Below are 10,385 nucleotides of genomic sequence, written 5' to 3' on the forward strand. Positions count from 1 at the left end.
TCATAGTGTACGTGTTTTGTCAGTGAGCCAGTTGGTTAATCATCTAGTGATGCAAAGGTTAAATCCCAACTTGGAGAGTTTCTTGATGATTTCTGAGTTGGGGATTTTGTCCAAACCCTAGGCCAGATCAAAATAGGCAGTATGCACTTGTCTTACCTTCATCCAGGCCTATCACACAGAATCAGTGGGCTGTGACAACATCACATATCACATATAGTGTGACTCAGAACATACACCTACCTGACATGGTTGGATACACACTTCAACATCCCCCCCAGGTGGAAAATGTTCCCGTAATGGGTGTACATCAACACACATCCATCTGATTGGGGGAACCACCTGATGCATGCATATATAGACACATCCTGACTCTCCTCATCTGTGAGGTAGACCAACATGTACTCATGGACCTTTTCTAAGTAATATGCCAGTTGTATGCAAAAGACATGTGTGACTTACTAATGCTACATCCATGTCTGTTACATCTGTTAGATGTTCTCAACGAGATCATTGAGAGCATGCATGATGACAACACTATCATCCTGTGAAACTTGACCAGGCCAAGGCATTTGACACAAATCCACACCAAGGTATTCACTCAGCACTGTCAGTTGGAGCCATAAACACCCATATCACCAAATAAGTAGACCACTGGGTCACATATGTGACATCTAAATATGTTGAAATGTGTGAAGTGACCTATATCTTGAGTCAAGTGATCAGGTCTGTACATCAGGGCTGTCTGTTAGGCCCTTTCCTGTCCATTATTTAAGTCACAGGGATCAAGAATGACATACACATCCCATGTTCAAACAGCTGTCTGGAGGACTACAGATTGCGGACAATCATTGACTCCAGCTGTGATATTATTATAATATAGACAGTGTCAACACACACCAAAGATTGCTGCCACAGCCATGACCACACATGAGATGAAACAAAAACATGGGGGATTTGTTACATTATGAAAACAAATGCACAACCCAAGGATAATGCAGACATCACACCCTATAAGCAGACTAAGTGGTATGTGACCTGTATCCTGGAGAAGATGGTATGTGGAATGTCCACCAGCTTGTGACTACAGTGGTGACTATTGCCTTGTATGTAACACAACTACTGAGTATGTGGAGGACATCTACATCAAAGGCCATAATTCCTCCATAGGTCACAGCCTTCATCACACCAATAACTGAGTACAATTCATCCTTCTTCATGTACCACCATACACGTCTTCCAGTGATGTGTAATTGAAGTGTACCACCTTTGCCACAGTGAGTTCTCATACATCTTATTGGCTGCAATTAGGTATTCTTTTTGTTGCATAAACTTTTCTGTCTGATGGTGTGGAAGCCCCATCAAGGTGTTATAAAAGATACGTGTGATACCTGTTCCGGTGATTGCATGGTTTACATTCATGACACTAGCCTGTATTGATTATGTCACATACAGGTATAGCAGTGTCCCTCCTAACTCCTCCAGCAGATGTTACAGCATCAGGACAGTGTGCTTGATTTTCCTCGTAGATTGCTGACGTGTCATAATAGTTGTACAAGTGTGTTCATGCAGAATCATCTATAATCACTTAGAATCACATACATTATGTCAGAGACATGGGATGATTGGTGGTATTATTCTGATATAGTCCATGATTGTGCGTGCTCCTGTTTACTGTTGTCCATGAGCCTGTAACTGTGTCCCACTTGCTGCAGACCTCTACTGACACCACAGCCATGTTCAGGCAAATCAGTTTGCATAGGTTAACAATATGCACTCAACCCCAGTTGCATATAACATCCCTGATAGATGTCCTCTCCATTATTCATGTCAGGATGCTTATATCACAAAGTCATCTTCTCAATTTTTATGGGACCTAGTCTGACAGTCACGTAATATATATTTTCACTGTGCAGTCCTTACTGTACCATGTTGATATGTTATTAATGTTCCTGCTACAATTGTCTTCATTTACATGCCCTCATCTGCTGTACATTATGATGTTTTACCTGTCCTCTTTCCCGGTGTTCATTCCTACAGTTCATCTGTGTGTCCCTGTTCAATACACACACTTCCCCTGACTGTTTATTTTAAATGGCAGTCCATGTACCCTTACAGATCATTTACACAACTTTTGTACAGAATGCCTGGAATCAGAATCCACAGTACTCTGCACTGTATACACTGTCCTATAATGTGTTTGTACCACATACATTGCCATATGATAAAGCCTGGTAATCACCATGGCATTCTGTGCAATCCCACTAACCTAGTTTGTGCATAGGTAAACAGCTTTGCTATCCATGCTGCTTTAATTGGTTTCCTGGCCAGCAACATTGTTGCTAGGCATGAAACCACACTTTTTTACAGTGCATGGCATGAATATGTAATTACTGCCGTTGCTCACTGCGCAAACACATAAACTCTGTGTAGGCTTCATACAAAGCCTTCACAGCGTTTATTGAATGCTACCGATGATTTATTTATGTTACTGATTTGTAGTGCAAAATATACATTTAATGGCACACTGCATTAGGCACATCAATTTCTTTAGGTAGTTTGGTGTTTTACTTTGTAGTCCCGAGTACTGTAGTCTTAGTCTTCTCTTACTAAATAGATCCTTAGAAACAGATGCAGTATACTGTTTATTGTTATTTCAGTGTAATAATTATTCATTTATGAATGCTGACTCGCATTGTTTAATGCCTTTTTGCAAGCTGATTGATTGTTTTATCCTATGTTTTGGCCATTGGACTACAGTCTCATTTAACTAATCAGCATGTTCATTCCCCAGATACAAAATCCCCATTCTCCATTGCATTACTTCTTAGGTTGGTAAGAATGGATCATTATAAATTGTAGCAAATTATGGGGCAGGTTCTCTTTAATGCCTCGTCTTATGTCCACTGCACATGCCCACTATATCCTAAGGGGTGTCATGCTATATGTTCATGACAGCTGTCATCTTAATGGCCATGCCTCTTTGAAGGCAAAGCACTTCTGGTGATCTCTGCTCTCTTATGAGGGTTATGCATGAAATTTGTACTTTAGATATGCTCTCTCTCACCCTCACCTCACAGTAAGATGAGCAGGCTCTGTTTGGTCTTTCTTTTCTCACACTTGGCCAGGTCTTCCAGTTCCTCAGCTGTTGGGTGAACTTGGTTATCTTAAATACTTTATCCCTGAATGCTGCAGAGCTGACCTTTATATTCACTTTGCATTTTTCTTTTCTTTTGCATGTTTATTGAAGATTTCCATGGACTGTGTTCTAGTGCCTAGACTTATTTATGATGATTTTTCTTCACATCTTCATTTTTTTATTTAATGATATATATATATATATATATGTATATATATATATATATATATATATATATATATATATATATATATATATGGGTCTAGGACTAATTCTCGAAAGGCCGTTTCACCAAATGTGAAATGGCCGGGCATACTTACGTGAAAGTGCTTTTCACTGAAGAAGCACTTTTGCGTAAGTATGCCTGTTGTGGAGGTCAGACTACGGCGTGGATAAAAGAAAATTCCCTTTTCCCTACTGTAGTGTGATCTGGGAGTGAGAATATTAAAGTGGGGGGTATAGAGGGCACAGCCCCCCACATGGGGGGTGCAGGGGGGGCTTGTCCCCCTGCATAAACACTTTTTTTTATTGTTTTTTTTAATGTTTTTTAACTCGCTTTAACGAAAGTGCTTTTTCGGTAAAAGCACTTTCGTTAAAGTGTGTTTGGTGAATGTGGATTCGGACTATTGAACTTTCATTCAATAGTCCTAGATCCATATATATATATATATATATATATATATATATATATATATATATATATATATATATCTTAAATCTTAAGTTTACATCACGCAACTTAAATTTTACTTAATTTTTTTTTATTGTTTTCTGCAGTTTTTGTTTGTTTATGTGTTTTATTTCTTTAATTCTTTAAATTGGAAAAAGGGGTTGTGGATAGATAGATGGCTTCAGTTGGTTGTTTTTAGATGTATGTCTTAATTCTGAGATTCAAAACTGTTAGTAATTAACTATGAGTATTACTTGCATACTGAATGTGCATGATAAAACCATAATGTGTTTTTATTTGTAATAATAATAATAATAATAATAATAATAATAATAATAACTTGGGCTGTGTGGTGGCATAATGGTTATGGTGTTTACTTTACAGTCACAAGGTACATGGTTTGATTTTCACCTTTGCAGGGAAACTACCCAGGTTTAAAATGGGCAAAGAATGTATATTTGGGTTGGGGGTTGGTATAATGGTTAAAGTGTTTACTTCAGAGGCATAAGGTACAAGGTCTGATTCTCACCTTTGAAGTGGAAATTGGTTAGACTTAAAATGGCCCACAAGGCCAGTTAGTCTACAGCTTATCTATAAATAATGTTTTTTGTTTATGAATGTTGCTTGTGTGACTTTTATACTTTAAGTGGGTGATTATGTTGCATGAGTTTTATAGCTCTTGTAGTTTTGGTAATCTCACTGTTCTGACCATTGAAATAAATGGGACATATTTACTGCGATGTCTTTTGTTTGTACAGTGCTTGTTTTGAACATATAATTGTATTTTTTTTTCTATTTGTTTTTTGTTTTGCCATTGTAGCCTGTGGGGAAGGTCTATGAGAATTTTTTTCTGTTTTGGTCTGTGAGGATGTAGATCTGGTTAGTTTTGTTAGGGTGATGTAATTATCTTGTATATACATGTTGGATGATGTAGCCATAGTGTACATCATTTTTAATATTTATCCTTTCTTCTAAATATAGGTTTTTACTTTAACCTCTTTTGGGGTCCACAGTTAGGATAAATATACACATGCTCATGGGTGCGTGTGTGTGCCTGTTTGTATATGGGTGTGTGTGTGTATATATATATATATATATATATATATATATATATATATATATATATATATATTTGCATGTATTATGCTTTGTCTAAGAAACTTTAGCCCTATATGGATGTATAATGTTTTGTATAAGAAACTTTTCATCTATCAGAAAAATATAAAAAGACATACAGCTGAAACACATTTATTTGTATCTCATTACATCTAAAACTTCATATACAACAAATACTCCAACAAAGCATTTTTTGCAGAGGGCCAAACTTCCATTTGCCCCTGTTAATTAAACATACTAACTCCACAGTTGCACAACCACAGAAAAAAGAGAAAACACTACACACAGTGAATCACTGATAATGCACAAACTTGTGGGTGGGCATTTGCAAGGTACAAATGGTGCACAAGTCTAATTTGCATTTTAAGTCCAGACCCTAATACCCTAAAAACACCAGGCTTATAGTGCCTGCATATTTGAACTGTTTCTTACTGAAATTGGTACACCTTGTTTGCTGTAGCATAGACTAGATCCAGGCCTGCTGAATCTAGCTTTGTTTGTATGCTTGTTGTTTGTTTGCTTATTTCCCTGAAACACTAATTCCACCTAAAACGCAGCTTTTCAGTGCTTCTGTGGATCCCTAGTGATATCTGCATTGCTTACTGTACTTATTTCCTTGTTTCACTTGAAAGAAAGTTACTGTTTGTCGTTTTTGCATTTAAGTTACCTGTAACATATTGCATTTAAGTTACCTGGCACTTGCTCACTAAAGCAATTATATAAGTCAGCTCTAAAAAATTAAAAGCACTACACCCTCACAAACTCCCCTTGAGTACCTTGTTCCCCATTGGCCCTTTTTTTCAATTATAAAGGAATTCACAATACTATTCTAGCATGTCCAAAGTTCAGTTGTCAATCTCCTCTCCGGTCCAGCTGGTTAATCTGGGAATCTTGAGGCAATGTTACAACTGCCTCATGTACACAGACAACCCTCTCCTCCTCCCAACAAATTCCAACACATGTGGGAGATGCAACCATATAGCCAAAATGGAGGCTAAGCTCTCTCAACTCAGTACTGGCTTAACCAGTCAGGAGGAGAAGGAAACCACACTCACTACAATTCCAGTCTCACATAGACCTACCACGACAGCAAACCAAACACATAAACACACAAAAACATACTCGGAGGCTCTAAATAAAAATCTGCCTAAGCAGCAGAGACCTCCAAAGCAGACACCCAAGCAACCACTACCACAAAACTAAACACGTGCAACACATAGCTCACAAAGCCAGTGTGCCGAACAGTCACAGCCCTTAAGGCTAAACAACACACCTGATACACTTGTAATAGGTGACTCTATCGTCAGGCACACTGACGTCCCGCTCACCAGGCTGGAACAAGGAGAAGGTCACGGTGAGCTGCCTGTTGGGCGCTAGGATCCGCCACATAACACACGCACTCAGGTCACTTCAAGGCAAGTACAAATATGACTCAGTCATTGTCCATGCTGGTGTGAATGACCTGAAACATACCTCCCTGGACTACATGAAAAGAGACACAGAGGAGCTCTCTGAGCATGTGGCCCAGGCCGGTATGACCCTGACCTTGAGTAGCATCTTACCCTCACCAAGAATGATGCCACAATATGAAGACAAGATGATCAATTTCAACAATTGGCTTAAGTATTGGTGTCATTAAAAGGGGATCCAATGCCTGTCAGCCTGGGATGACATGCTCGACAAGCCACGATGCTTCGCTAGGGATGGCTTGCACCTGTCACCCCTGGGCTTTCGGATATTGGCAAAGGCTCTTGCTACCCCCATAGTGCCTTTTTTAGGCAAGGCTCAAAAGACAAACCCACCTCCATAGGTATCACAAGGGATAAGAAACTAAGAGTAATGCTACACAACGCCAGAAGTCTAAACCTCAAGATGCATGCACTCGAAACTCTCCTTAGCATGGAGAACATTGATATCTGTGCAGTAACAGAAACCTGGTTCAAGGCTCCCGAGAGCACCCCAGCACTACCAGGTTATACCTCATACCATGCTTTTCGGCCCCAAAACTTGGATCAAACCACAAAAGGAGGGGGAGTATCAATATTCGTCAAAGATACCCACACCTCCAGGTTGGTGGCACAGCAAAAAGCATCAGAGACTATCCATGTGCAACTAACAGTGGGTAAAACTGCCTTCCAGTTTATAACCTGCTACAGACCACCCTCCCAAACCCAAGAACCTCACTCGGCCTTCCTGAAAACACTGGAAAATATGAAGGTCTCTCCAAACACCATTATATTGGGCGACTTCAACTACCCAAACATTGACTGGGAGCATTACTCTAGCTCCAACACTCTAGCCCAAAGGTTCCTAGAATTTATAAATTCAAATGCTATGGAACAACTTGTTACCACTCCCACAAAAGGGGAAAACATACTGGACCTGATCATCACCAACATGGGGACTCTATGCTCCAGACCAGAAGTGTATCCCTCACTGGTAAGATCAGACCATAAACTAATCTCACTGGATATTCACATCCCGACCCCACCCCCTGCCCAGAAAACCACAGTGAAAAACTTCTCTAAAGCAAATTTCACACTCCTCAAAACCAAGGTGGAATCCTTCAAAGCCCCCGGGCCTGTGGAAAATACGGCCCAGACCGCAGAATCCTTTATAAATGTATTCTATGAACACCAGCCATAAACAAACTATACAATAGAAGGAGGAAGCTACTACATGATAGAGCAAAATCCCAAAAAGGGAAGGCATCTCTGATCAGTATTAGCAAAAAACTACGGGCACTCATAAAATCGTCTAAGGCAAGCTTCGAGAGAAAAACTGCACAGGACACTAAGGATAATCACAAGGCTTTCTTTAGTAATGTTAGGAACCTGGGTGGGAATTCCCAGATATGCTCAGAATTAGTCCAAAATGACAAAAAATACACCGAACCCACAGACATTGCCAACATCCTAGCTGACAGGTTCAGCGCAAACTCCCCCCCCTTCCCACCAAAAGGGCGAATATCTATCCCAGCAGAGTGCTGCCCCCCTGACATCTAAGATGCTCAGGTAAGAGCTGCCCTCTCCAAAGCAAAAAACACAGCATCAATGGGACCAGACGATGTCCCGGGCTGCATCCTACATGAACTCCAAGAAGAGCTAAACCCAAACATAAAACTACTGTTCAATCTCAGCCTTACTACAGGATATGTACCCAAAGAGTGGCGTACAGCAACAGTGGTCCCTCTCCACAAAGGTGGTGCCTCAACGGATCCTGGAAACTATCGCCCCATAAGCCTGACTAGCTTGGTCTGCAAAGCTATGAATAGGATCATCATGGACCTCATAAATAAAGATATTGGGGACCTACAGACACTGGATCCTACCCAGTTCGGCTTTGTTAAGGGCAGATCCTGCCTCTTAAACCTGGTCGATTTCTTTGAAACAGTCACCAAGGCCATTGACGAGGGGAAGGTGGTCCACACAGCCTACCTGGACCTCGCAAAAGCCTTCGATACAATACCCCACTTGGGCATTATAGATAAGCTCACCAGCTTAAATATAAACCCCTATGTCACTAGATGGGTTGCAAACTGTCTCAAGGACAGAACCCACATGGTTAGAATTGCTGGAGCCATGTCAGACTCCAAACCAGTTACAAGTGGCGTCCCACAAGGCTCAGTCCTTGGGACCTCTCTTGTTTGGTATATATTTCTTGGAGGTACAGGCAAACACGGAAGGACTGTCGCTGACCAAGTTCGCAGATGACTGCAAACTGGGTTCCATAATCGACTCTCCAGCCGACACAAGCATCCTCCAAAAGGGCCTCATAGAAACAGACAACTGGTGCCAGAGCCATGGCCTCAAGCTAAATGCCAAAAAGTATATAGTCATCCCCTTTGGCAAAAACAAAGTGCCCACAAATTACCACATCGGTGGTAATCCATTAAGTACAGAAGAAGTAATTAGGGACCTGGAGACCCAAGTTGATAGCAATCTCTCATTTGACAACCACGTGGCCAAAGTGGTTAGAAAAACATTTTATATAGCCCACCTAATCATGAAGGGATTCACATCTAGATCAGGGGAGGTCATCGTGCCTCTTTACTCATCCCTCATCAGGCCCATAATTGAGTACAATGCCCCTTTTGGGCTGTACCTTACCAGACACCTGCAGCAACTGGAAAGACCCCAAAATTACCTCACCAAGAGGATCAAAGGGCCCAAACAGATGCCATATGCTGCCCGGTTAAAGAAACTCCAGCTCTACTCAGTGGCATACCGCCTGCTCAGAGGCAATCTGTGCCTGACATATAAAGCCATGTCCAACCCAGAATTAATGGACATGCTGCACCTCAGAAAATCCAAATCCCATCGAGCTACGCACTCGAGAGACTTGAACCTCAGCACTGAAATAAATAGGACATGCTGGAGGGACAGATTTATAACCCAGAGGCTCCCTTCACTCTGGAATAAAATCCCAGTCCAGGTTAGGCAGAGTCCCTCATTGACTCTCTTCAAGAGGAATCTTGATGAGTGGATGGGAGATTGTAGGTTTACCCTGGGTATCACTTCTGTGTCACTGTTAGACAGAGGCACAGTATACTAACCTCGAAAAAGGGCATAGCAAAATTAATTTAAAATGGATGGCGAAAGCCAAACACACTCTGCCTAGGCTTATAAATGCCCTTGGGCAGATAGCCTAATATGAACCTATGAACCTATAAACTGCGCCAACATTAATTCTTAATAGCCTACTACACTTTTCTATGAAATGTGAGTAGACCGAATATTTTCAGTTTACACTTAATGAGTCTCAGGTGAATTGTCATGTACTTATATGTAACTGTGTATATATATATATATATATATATATATATATATATATATATATGTATGTCTCCCTTTCATTTCATTGGGACACCTTTTGTCAGGTTTCAGAAATTTTGATGAGACTGGTTCACTACACTGTCAGTGATGTATTACTGCCCAGTGAAGCAAGACGGGATAAAAAAAGAAAGAAAGAAAGAAAGAAAGAAATATAATTATATCTATACATATATAGATATATAGATATAGATATCTACATATAGCTCTATCTATCTATATATAATAAAACACACATGTGAGCACATTTTATTTATACATGCATATATATATATATATATATATATATATATATATATATGCATATTTATCTTTACCGTACCTAAGTAATGTGACTCAGTAAAGTTCAGCTAACAGTCAACAAATAAATACTAAACAATATATGGTATGTGCTTTTTATTCAGTCGGGTAACCTCCCATAGCATCTTTTTCATGACTCTTTATTTTAATTTCTGATATTTTTCTTTACCAACTTGTTGAGATGGCTAACTAGCCCGTATTTTAGCCTGTTTTAGGATGTAGCCATCCTTCTGGTCAAATGTTTCTGTTGGGCATGCAGTGATATAATCATGGCATGTATAGGTCTCTCACGTCCAACTTTTGGACATAGATAAAGCCCTCCACCTTTATA

Source organism: Protopterus annectens, chromosome 6.part0 (assembly GCF_019279795.1).
Source record: "Protopterus annectens isolate FY-2018-M chromosome 6.part0, PAN1.0, whole genome shotgun sequence".
Classification (NCBI taxonomy): domain Eukaryota; kingdom Metazoa; phylum Chordata; order Ceratodontiformes; family Protopteridae; genus Protopterus; species Protopterus annectens.